Source organism: Protopterus annectens, chromosome 4.part1 (assembly GCF_019279795.1).
Source record: "Protopterus annectens isolate FY-2018-M chromosome 4.part1, PAN1.0, whole genome shotgun sequence".
In the NCBI taxonomy this organism is placed as follows: Eukaryota; Metazoa; Chordata; order Ceratodontiformes; family Protopteridae; genus Protopterus; species Protopterus annectens.
The window spans coordinates 911795128-911804978 of record NC_056734.1 but is presented as its reverse complement, the minus strand read 5'-3'; the positions used below and the strand labels follow the sequence as shown (position 1 = coordinate 911804978).

The 9851-nt window shown below is 38.0% G+C and overlaps 1 protein-coding gene across 1 annotated transcript in view; it reads right to left on the bottom strand.

The window, feature by feature from the left end:
- LOC122801339 (salivary glue protein Sgs-3-like) overlaps positions 1-9851 on the bottom strand; it is a 276893-nt gene that overhangs the window by 1124 nt on the left and 265918 nt on the right. The window lies entirely within an intron of this gene.

The window sequence follows — 9851 nt, the reverse complement described above, 5'->3', positions numbered from 1 at the left end:
CAACTTTGCTCAGAATATGTTAGATTCATTGCCACCAGTCAATTACTATAAGGCTCTTAAAAGGATATCCAATTGTATTGAGTGAAATTAATAGTAATATAAATTGTAATGTTGAGCAAACAGCAAAGCTTTCAGGCATGGCCAGAGTTATCACCAAATAAATATATGCAAATACTGTCAAAACTTAAATATTTTCTCAAAAGGACCAGCCACAATGTAAAGTTTAAGTATATTTAATAACAAATAAAAGGACATAAAAATACAAAATATCTATTTACAGTAAACACAAGAGATTCAAAGGAAATATTAAAAATAACACAGGTGGACAGGTTCACACAGTTACAGGTCAAACAATACTTAGCTAATATCACTCTCTTTTCCTGACTGATCTAAAGAGTTGTTATTCCCTGATTACTTACTAGAGCAAGACAGAATGGAGTAGGTGAGGAATCCTTCTATATCATGTTCCAGAAACAGAGTGCCAGTCTGGCTGAGGGTCTTCTCAGTATAATATCTAAATATTATTTCTTGGACAGCTTACAGAATGACATCACATCTGGTCATCTGACTGTGCTCCCCTCACTATCCCCAACACTAGAAGCTGCCAGGATTTTAGGACCGATGTGTTACTATACATACAGATAGAGCTTTGCTCTTACATGCTGCAGCTCCTGGAAGTCATAAATTAATTTCAAACATCTACCCTTCCAAAGCAGCAATTAGCTCCCTGCTAGAGACAATAAAGAAGGCTTCCTATTACTTGGTATCCCAGATATTTTGTCTTTGGCTACAACCAGAACCGCAAGATACAATCTTTATGGCCTAATTTAATTTCAGCTATTTTTCAAAGTAGCTGGGACTGAGATGAACACCTTCTTTTCCAGTATCCTTTGTTAAAACACGCACATTTAAACAGTTACAACAATGAATGTACATTTCTTTGCTGCACAGCAGGTCTCACTGTTGATATGTTTTTTAACACAAGCAGCTTTTCAAATACATTTTCAACACACTCATCTGTACAAATCTTTTTGATAGTCAAATAAAATATAATTCTTTACAAAATTCCAGCTAGCTGTGCTGACATATGTTACACATCCACTGCCCTAATTCTCCTGGCATGGCTGGTAGTACTTCCTAAGGTTACACCCCCCCCCCTTTGAAGAATCAGACTTGTTTTTAAAGTGACCTTTGAGAAACGTTGCTTGAGAGGAATGGGCCTATCTGGGAATACATTACCCCATATGATGTCTTGAGATCCTATCTGCCTTGACATTGCAGACCCCACTACAGTGCTGCACTGTCATATCATATGCCTGCAACTCTAGGCTCCACCATAGTAACTTGGCATCTTGCTGGCTGGCTTGCATAGCCATAGATCCCCCTCAGAATCCTCCTGTCTCTTACTACAAATACTCAGCATAAGGGCCTCTCTAGCATGGTAAGGCTATGTCATGTTAACATGGTACAGTCTGTACCCCTGCCTCCTGCTTAGCAGTTCTCCCATGTAGTTAACATCAGTGACTTTCCTTACCACTTCAGAGGGTCCCGGGCAAGCTGTCTGTAGCTTATTGTGTCTGACAGGAATGAGCACCATAACCTGCTGTCCCGCAGCTTACTCTTGGGCTCGAACATTCTTGTCATACCAGATCTTTTTCTGCTGTTGGGCTCCTAACAGGTTCTCCTGGGCCAAGCCCATGAGCTCCATAAGCCTTGTCTTGAGGTTCAAGACATATGCCAGATCCACAGAAAACACCTTAACTTACCACCTGTCATACCAACTACCACTTCTTTGTCCTCTTGCCATGGCGTCCAGTGTCTTTTGAGGAGTGATGTGTGAGGCCCATCTCTTTCTCATACTTTTCAAAGACATCCAACACAGCTAGCAACACTTTGCACATCTTCCAGTACTACTATGTGATCAACTGTAAATTTATTTACACTACATCTGTGCATTTGTCTCTTCAAATGTCCAGGTAAAGCCTCACACTCTGTGTAAATGTTTCCATGGTAATGAGGAATAAACTCAGAGCTAAAAGACCCCCACTGGAATGCCACCCAGTTAAACACATATAACCTAGTGCTTATTCCCTGCAAGTACACATCCTCTCCAAACACCTGATTTAATGTTCACATCAAAACTTGCAAACTAGCCATATCATATATTTTCTGAATGTCCACTAACACTCTACCATTCCCTCTCTGTCTGCTCTATAATATATAACTGTAGTTCTGCCAGTTCACACTGATAATTAAGGCTTTAGAGTATATTGAGCTGCTTCCTGTAATCAAAGGGTACAGGGTTTGATTCCTTTTAGCTTCACTTGCCTACTGTGATGTTAAGCAAGTCACTTAACTAGCAAGTGCCCCCCGGTCTCCCCTGAAAACAGACAGTTTTGTCAAGTGGACATACCTGATTAAAAGTGTATTAAAAATGCATTGTTTTTCAATGACTTCCTGCTCACAAAACTCATCTGTTCTTCTGCTGCCACTTTTGGCACCTTGTCTTTTAACCTGGACACTAATGCCCTAGGGAATAGTTTAGCAACTGCAGTATGTAGGGAGATTGGCCTGCATCCTTTTGTCCTACTTTGCCCTTGAGTAAAAGAACAAAAACTGCTTCTTTTCCTTTGTGGATTGTGTAGTTCATTTTCATGTTGCCATTGAATACTTCTTCTAGCATCTCCCCAGCTCTGTACTTAGCTTTGTATAAAAATAAGTGGGAAAGCCATCTAGTTGCTGAACATCCCATTTTTCATACATCTGATTGCTGCTGTCACTTCACCCCTAACTATTCATCTAGTCAGCTCATACTTACCATTGTGCATCAGTGCTAGCCTTTTCCAAGTGTCAGAAGTCTCTCCACTTGCCTACATTTCTATAGACAATTCCCCATAATATTCTTGGAATGCTTCATGTATGGTGTTATTGCAGGTTACTGACTCCCATATGTTGTTCCTCTCTAATCCAAAACGTTTCCTTCTTTCTCCTTTCACTTTCCACATTAATAGTTGTATCCCCATCTTTCCTCTTATCTGCCACCCTGCTCTCCTCTTCATAAGTTCTGCCTCACCCTGAGTCACTCTTTTCAGCCTCCCTTTTAGTACCATTATTCTCCTTGTGTTCTCTCTTCCTGTTCTGTACCCATGTATCATGACCCTACATGCAACCTTAGTGTTGGCATGTTATCACCCCCCCCCCCACACACACACACACACACATGTTCCCCTGTGATTTATTTCACTACCTGCTCTGCTATTTCCATTAAATACTTGAGCTTGTTTGCACAACTTTATTTTCCCAGGTTCCATTGCCACCCCTCCTCTTGTATGTCCTCTGCATTCTTTCTCATCACTACCAATGCATGATTTGAAATTCTCTGTATAATATATCTGTCCACCCCATATCTACTGATATCACAACAGATTTCCAGTTATTTTAGAAGACAATATAGTAAAAATACCTTCACAGTGTAATGTTAACTAAACTGAAACAGTGTCCTTGTTGTTTTTAAGATGTAATGATCCACATGAGCACTTAACTTGCATGTTTTTGAATTAGTTAAAACTGCCATCAAGCAGCCCAAGGTCCAATAGTATAGGGGGATATAGTCCTGATTATGGTCCAGATGACAGAAATTTGATTAGCACCTCAGGTGCTGGAAGGATTGGGGCAGGCAAGGTCAGAGTGATTGTCTAATTTTGTCTCTCCCATTTCGGAAACAACATTCATCATTACACCATCAATTTCCAGCTTCATAAACATCACTCTATCTGACACTCTTTTCACCTCCAAAACACTCTTAGTATACTGTTCCTTCAGGATAATGCCTACGCCATTTCTCCTCCCATTCACACCATGATAAAACAATTTGAAACCACCTCCGCTACACCTAGCCTTGCTACCCTTCCATCTTTTCTCTTGCACACACAATATACCAACTTTCCTTCGGTCCATCATATCAGCTAGCTCTCTCCCTATACCAGTCATACTGTCAACATTCAAAGTTCCGACCTTCACTATCACAGTCCTAGCCTTTACCTGCTTTCAGGCATGCCTTCCCCCTCTTTTCCTCCTTCAGCCAACAGTAGCCCAATTTCCGCCAGCACCCTGTTGGCCAACAGTACTGGTGGCGGTCGTTGTTAACCCAGGCTTCGACCGATCCGGTATGTATTTCTGTACTGTTGTCATGTTTGTATATAATCTGAATTATTTGTTTATTCCAATGTGGAGCTTTTCTTCCTGGGTCTCCACTGAAAATGGGCTCACCTAGGCCCAATGGACCTGCCCCATAAACAAATGCAATAAATAAATAAATAAATATATGCATGTGGGAACACTTGATTTTAACTTAATGTTCATAATACAAAATATCTGTAATGACAGCAGAGGTGATTAGTCATATGACTGCAGAATGACAACATTACTCTGCTGGAAACCACTGTAGAGTGGGACGTGGGAATTTGCTCCTTCCCTACTGTTTTGTATACTCTGAGTTGGTATATATAATTAGCAAGGGGTGTGGGGGTTCCCTCCCTGTAAAAAAAATCTTGTTTTCTCATTTAATATGTTTTCATATTTCATTTTAGATGTATTTTGATAGTGTAGCTTGGATTTTGTTATGATTTTAACTTTCATCATTTATTTATTTAATTATTTTTTGAAGTTAAAATAGCTCAGCTTGTTCAAATCTGATCCATTTTGCTAGCAGTGTTTTTTTTTTCTGATTAGTTAATTACAGCCTGTGTTTTATTTTATGTTACTGGAGCTTTTCTCTTAGGGCTGCTACTGAAAATGAGTTCTATGACAAGTCAGACTTTCCCAATAAAGAAATGTCAAATAAATAATATTTTATTTTTTATTTTAGTATTTTTCATTGTAATCTGGATACATTTCATTTTTATGAGGCACTCTAGGTAGGCAGTTTTGTTTTTCAGGGCTGTGTATGTCCCTGTAATGCATGAAAGTGGTGTTGTGGGAATTGCACTTACCTGTCCAGTTTGGAGGCATACACTTTGAATGCTCCAAGGTCAGATATTATAGAGCAGATTATGACTCACTGCTTGGGGGTATGGTGAAGGAATGCTCAATCTGATCACCAAAGAATAAGAAAGAATGTTGTTTATTCTTAGCATGCATATGGATAACAGCTGGAGGTTCTTAATGTTTCCAAGTTGGGGGGGGGGGGGGCATGCTACTGCTGCTGGTATAGGTTCTGCAGAACATCACATCAGTTATACAAAACCCTTTTTCAACCACAAATGTCTGAACCCCGCAGATTCAGTTCACACATCAAAGATGTAGAAGAATATGTGCAGAGGTAGGGGAAGAAGGGATTTTATGATTCAGAATTGTCCATCATAAACATTTCACTTGATGCAAAAATGAAGCAGAAGGCTTGTTCCATGTAGGTTTTAAGGGCTCCTGAATCTCAGACAATCTGCTTCAGACTTTTATTAACACAGTAAAGTTAGTTTTACACCAAAACTTTTTGTTAACTTGTACAAGGTAGATTTTGAGATTGAGTATACTAAAAATAAATTATCTAAAAGTCCTTACCAAAGTATGTGACATTATTCTTGTACTTTTGGATAAGTGCAATAACAAAATTAGAGTCATTTCCCTGTTTCTGTTTGCATAACATCATCCCCCAAATTCATTAAATATCAATGAATTGAAGTTGTCAGTAAAACATGACTTATAGCCAGCTATGTGGCATAGAGGGTAAAAGCCTTGACTATACCACTGGCTACCCAAATTCAGCCAGCAGCTCAGGTGCCTATTAGGAGCTGGACAGACAGAATGATGGTCATCATTTGCTAAGTGCTTGGCTATCCTGGTGGAAGGGTGGTAGTTTTGGCTTATAATGTGGGTGCACCTAGCAGGAGCCCAGTGTTTATAGGTATTCACCTAGTAGAGCTCCAAGCTGGCTATGCTTCTATAACCACAGTGGATTTGGACAGTAGCCAAGAGGAAACCAGCATGTGGAAGTACTTCCCCTAAGGAGATAGCAATTGCAGGAACAGAGAAGCCACCAGGGGGTTTGCCATCACCCCAGAACCAGCAAGGTGGCCCACTCCCTCCTGCCCAAGGCTTTTCAGGGAATAAAAGGCTGATGTGGATTCCAGGTATGAATGAATGGGCCAAAGAGCTCTTGGCATCAGGCAAGGTCCTTCGTGGTGGGGGACAAAAATTATATATAAAAGTAAGTTATGTCAATATATTATAATATCCTTTCATAACATTACAGTTAGGTTTGATAAATGCCTGCAACACATATTTCAGCACATCTGTTTTTCCATAATCAGTGTAAATATCAAGAATTATACAATTCACTTTTATCACTGCTCTTATAAAAACATTGGCAGGAATATGTTTTAGTCCTCATTTAATCATATTTTCCTAGCTAGTGCTTAGCATCACAACATTTATGTTTAAAACAGTCATATGATTTTCTACTATTTGATATGTATATAGGTTCATAGGTAAGCTGCCTTTTTGGTCCATTTTATGCACAGCCAATTTCCCTTAGTGAGAATTAAACCCAGTACTTCTTGTCTGTGATGTAACAACCTAAACTATTATGCCTCAACCTAACACAACATAATGCAAAATTTTTACACTGCCTAATTAAGCTACACTCTCTTCTCATTTTTCTTACCTATGTTCACACTTGCTGAACAATTAAGAAAATGTGCCAGTTGCAGCACTGTCATTCCATTTGCTAGTGGACAGTGTCTCTTGAGCAAATTCTACGGTTGTAAGGAACACATGCTTATCTCATCAGAAATTCACTATCCCTCTGTTTGTGTAGTATTCTTTAGAGAAAGTGGATGGGGTAACACTCATTATGGTATATCAGTTTCTATGCAACTTCTCATTCTGTGTTGCTCAGAGTCCTTAGCTGTAAATTCTTGTGAAGTGAATTTGTTTGCACTAACTCAATAAGATTAATTCTCTAAAAGATTGTTGACATAATTATTAATGCTATCAGTTTGCTTCCACAACTTTATAATCTGCTTATAGTACTGCTTAAGGAATTTTATAGCCTTAGCAGCTCCAGATTTTCATTTTTTTTAAATAATATCTAGAAGCTAACTTACGAATTAAACTTTTTTTTAGACTTGTCAGTTTTTTATGGTGTTTTTCAAATTTAGGCAAAGCAATGTGTAGTGGAAGGATTCTACAGTTGTGCAAATTTTATTAGTGATTGCTTTCAAACATTTCTTTATTATTATAACTCATTGTAAAGTGTGGATGAAGCTGCAGTGGTAAAGTGGTTAGCACTGTCACCTCACAGCAAGAGGTTCTCCCATTCCATTCTCGGCTGGAGCACCTTCTGTGTAGAGTCTGCATGTCCTCCCCGCAGTCGAGTGATGTTAAAGACATGCAGGTAGGTGCGAGCGTAAATGGGCATGCCTTTGTTGAAGGTTGGGCATCGGGCTGGCAACTTGGCACCGTAAAATCTACTGCCAATCATGAGCGGACTGGAGTTCCACTGTAGTGACCCCTAAATGGGAAAAGCCGAAAGACTTACTGTAAAGTGTGTGATTAAATTACATAGTAAGAGTAACCTTTCAGGTATTAAAACAATCTTGATCCTAACAATGAGAATGGAGAAAGGGTGTAGTTGAAACTTCAATATATTTTGATAATATAACTTATGAAATTAATGTATAGTTTCTAAACTACTAGAACATTCCTCCCTCTCTAATGATTGAAGATATGGTGGGACAAATTTTTCAAAGTCATTCAATCCTGCCACACATGTTCTAGATAGTTAGTTTAATCAACAATGGAATACCTACTATGGCTAAAATTTCACATTAAGGAACCCTTTTAAATGTTAACTAATATGCACTGGTTGTTTTGTAAAGTTCAATCCAAACTGTACTAATTCTCAGCTTCTTGAAGATTGTAAATTTCAAGAAATCATTCTACTGTGTGATTTTAACTACATCCTAGCAAGCAGGGATGCAATAGCTATAAAACTCCCCAAAACAAAAGTGTCAGCCAGTACTCAAATTGCATGTACAAAACTGTTAAACATGTATAATATGATTACTGACCTTGATCAAAATCCTACAAAAAGCTTTCTTAGTACGTTATGTAAAGATTGTTGGAGACACTTCTAGAAGTAAATCATATATGAAAGAGCAAAAGGCAATTATAGTGCTAACCATTATAAGACAACTATGATGTAAAATCAGTTATAATTCAGCTATACTTTCCCTACGTATAGTGTTTGAAAACAAAACAAGAACTCAGGAGCTACACTGTGATTTCGTACTGTGGCTGTTACAACTGTGCAAAAACAGAAGTGATTTTATGTTGTTTGAAGAAATGTTGAAAATGACTGGTTCTATGGACATATTCACAAGTAACTTTGTAGAGCATCCTCCTGTAAAAAGTTAAGTATACTACAGTTACTTGTCTGTCAGCCCATAGCTGTCTCTGGTTATCTGTCTTATGCTGCTATCTGTTGTAGATTACCTTACATAAAATGCATGTACGCAATCAACTTGTCTTTGTGAAATATGAAATGAGTACAGATGGTGGATCTCCTGATCTTTTTTCATGATTTGCTGCATTAAAGAATTCTCTCTCTGTCTCTTTCTTACACTACACTGTAATCTGTCCAGTGTTTTGTAACTGACCTTTTCTGTAAAACCTTTTTGTATATAGCAGGGCTGTCTATCTCTGAGGTATTTCTGGTTTGCGATAACATTATTTCTCACTATACTGCTCCTTGTGTGAGTACAACAAAATTAACTGCAAAGAGAGGTTAAGTTGCATAACATAGCAATTACCCATAGATTTCACAGTGCTGGTTCACAAGGATGGTAGAAAGGCATGCACCTTCCTACTTTAAGGTTTGAAGCCAGTGATATGGAATCCTGAAGGTTTTTGCCATCTTAATAAACACACACATGATTTAACCAGGCAACTCCACCCCCAGTTTTGTAAATATCAACAGGATGTCCAATGAAGAAAACTATGAGTAAGGTAGTAGAAAGTTAGAACTGTAGTAATGTGAACATTTATAAAATGAGTCAGGTCTGGAAATATTAGGTGTACTAGTGCAGTTATATCAGAGTGACATGACACTCCAAGGAAAGTTTACAGAATCCTGAATACTCACATGAGGACAGCAGTTGGGTTCTGGTTACCCCAAATTAAACACATGAGCTAACTTGACTAACTGAAAGCAGAAACAGAAACATACTGTGATACATTAGTGGTTGCTACTTATTCAAAGTTTATAAACAGGGCATGCTTCTCCACTGTCCCTGAATTCTGATTCACATTTTTGTTTGGTCCCTCCTAAAACTGGTGATTTTAATTAGAAAAAAAACTATTAGCTTAAAATCAGATAGTGAGGGACATTGTAGCATGCTATTACTTCAAAAAATACAATAAATTATATGATAGAAAAATCTGGACTGGGATGGAAATAAATAAAAACATTGTAAAACATATTCCATCATTAATTATGATAAATGGAATCAAATAAACTGTTAAATATTTGGGAAAGCATGAAATGTGATGTTTTGTTTGTTTTTTTTTTTGTTTTTGTCCTGCAGAATATCATTTTATTAATGAATGTAGAAAAAGGTGAAGAAAGTGTATTAATTGTTCTACCTATATACAAGGACATACGTTTGGTGCCGTTAGTGGCATATACCACAACCTTCCTTTTACAATTAAAATTTCCAGGTACTTTGATTTTGATATTTCTCAGATTAACCATTTTTATAGGCAGAACAACTAGTGAACTTTCTCACAGAATTTACGAACATTTGCATGCTGTAGAATGTGAGGATTTCACTAATGCTTTAGCTAAGCATGCA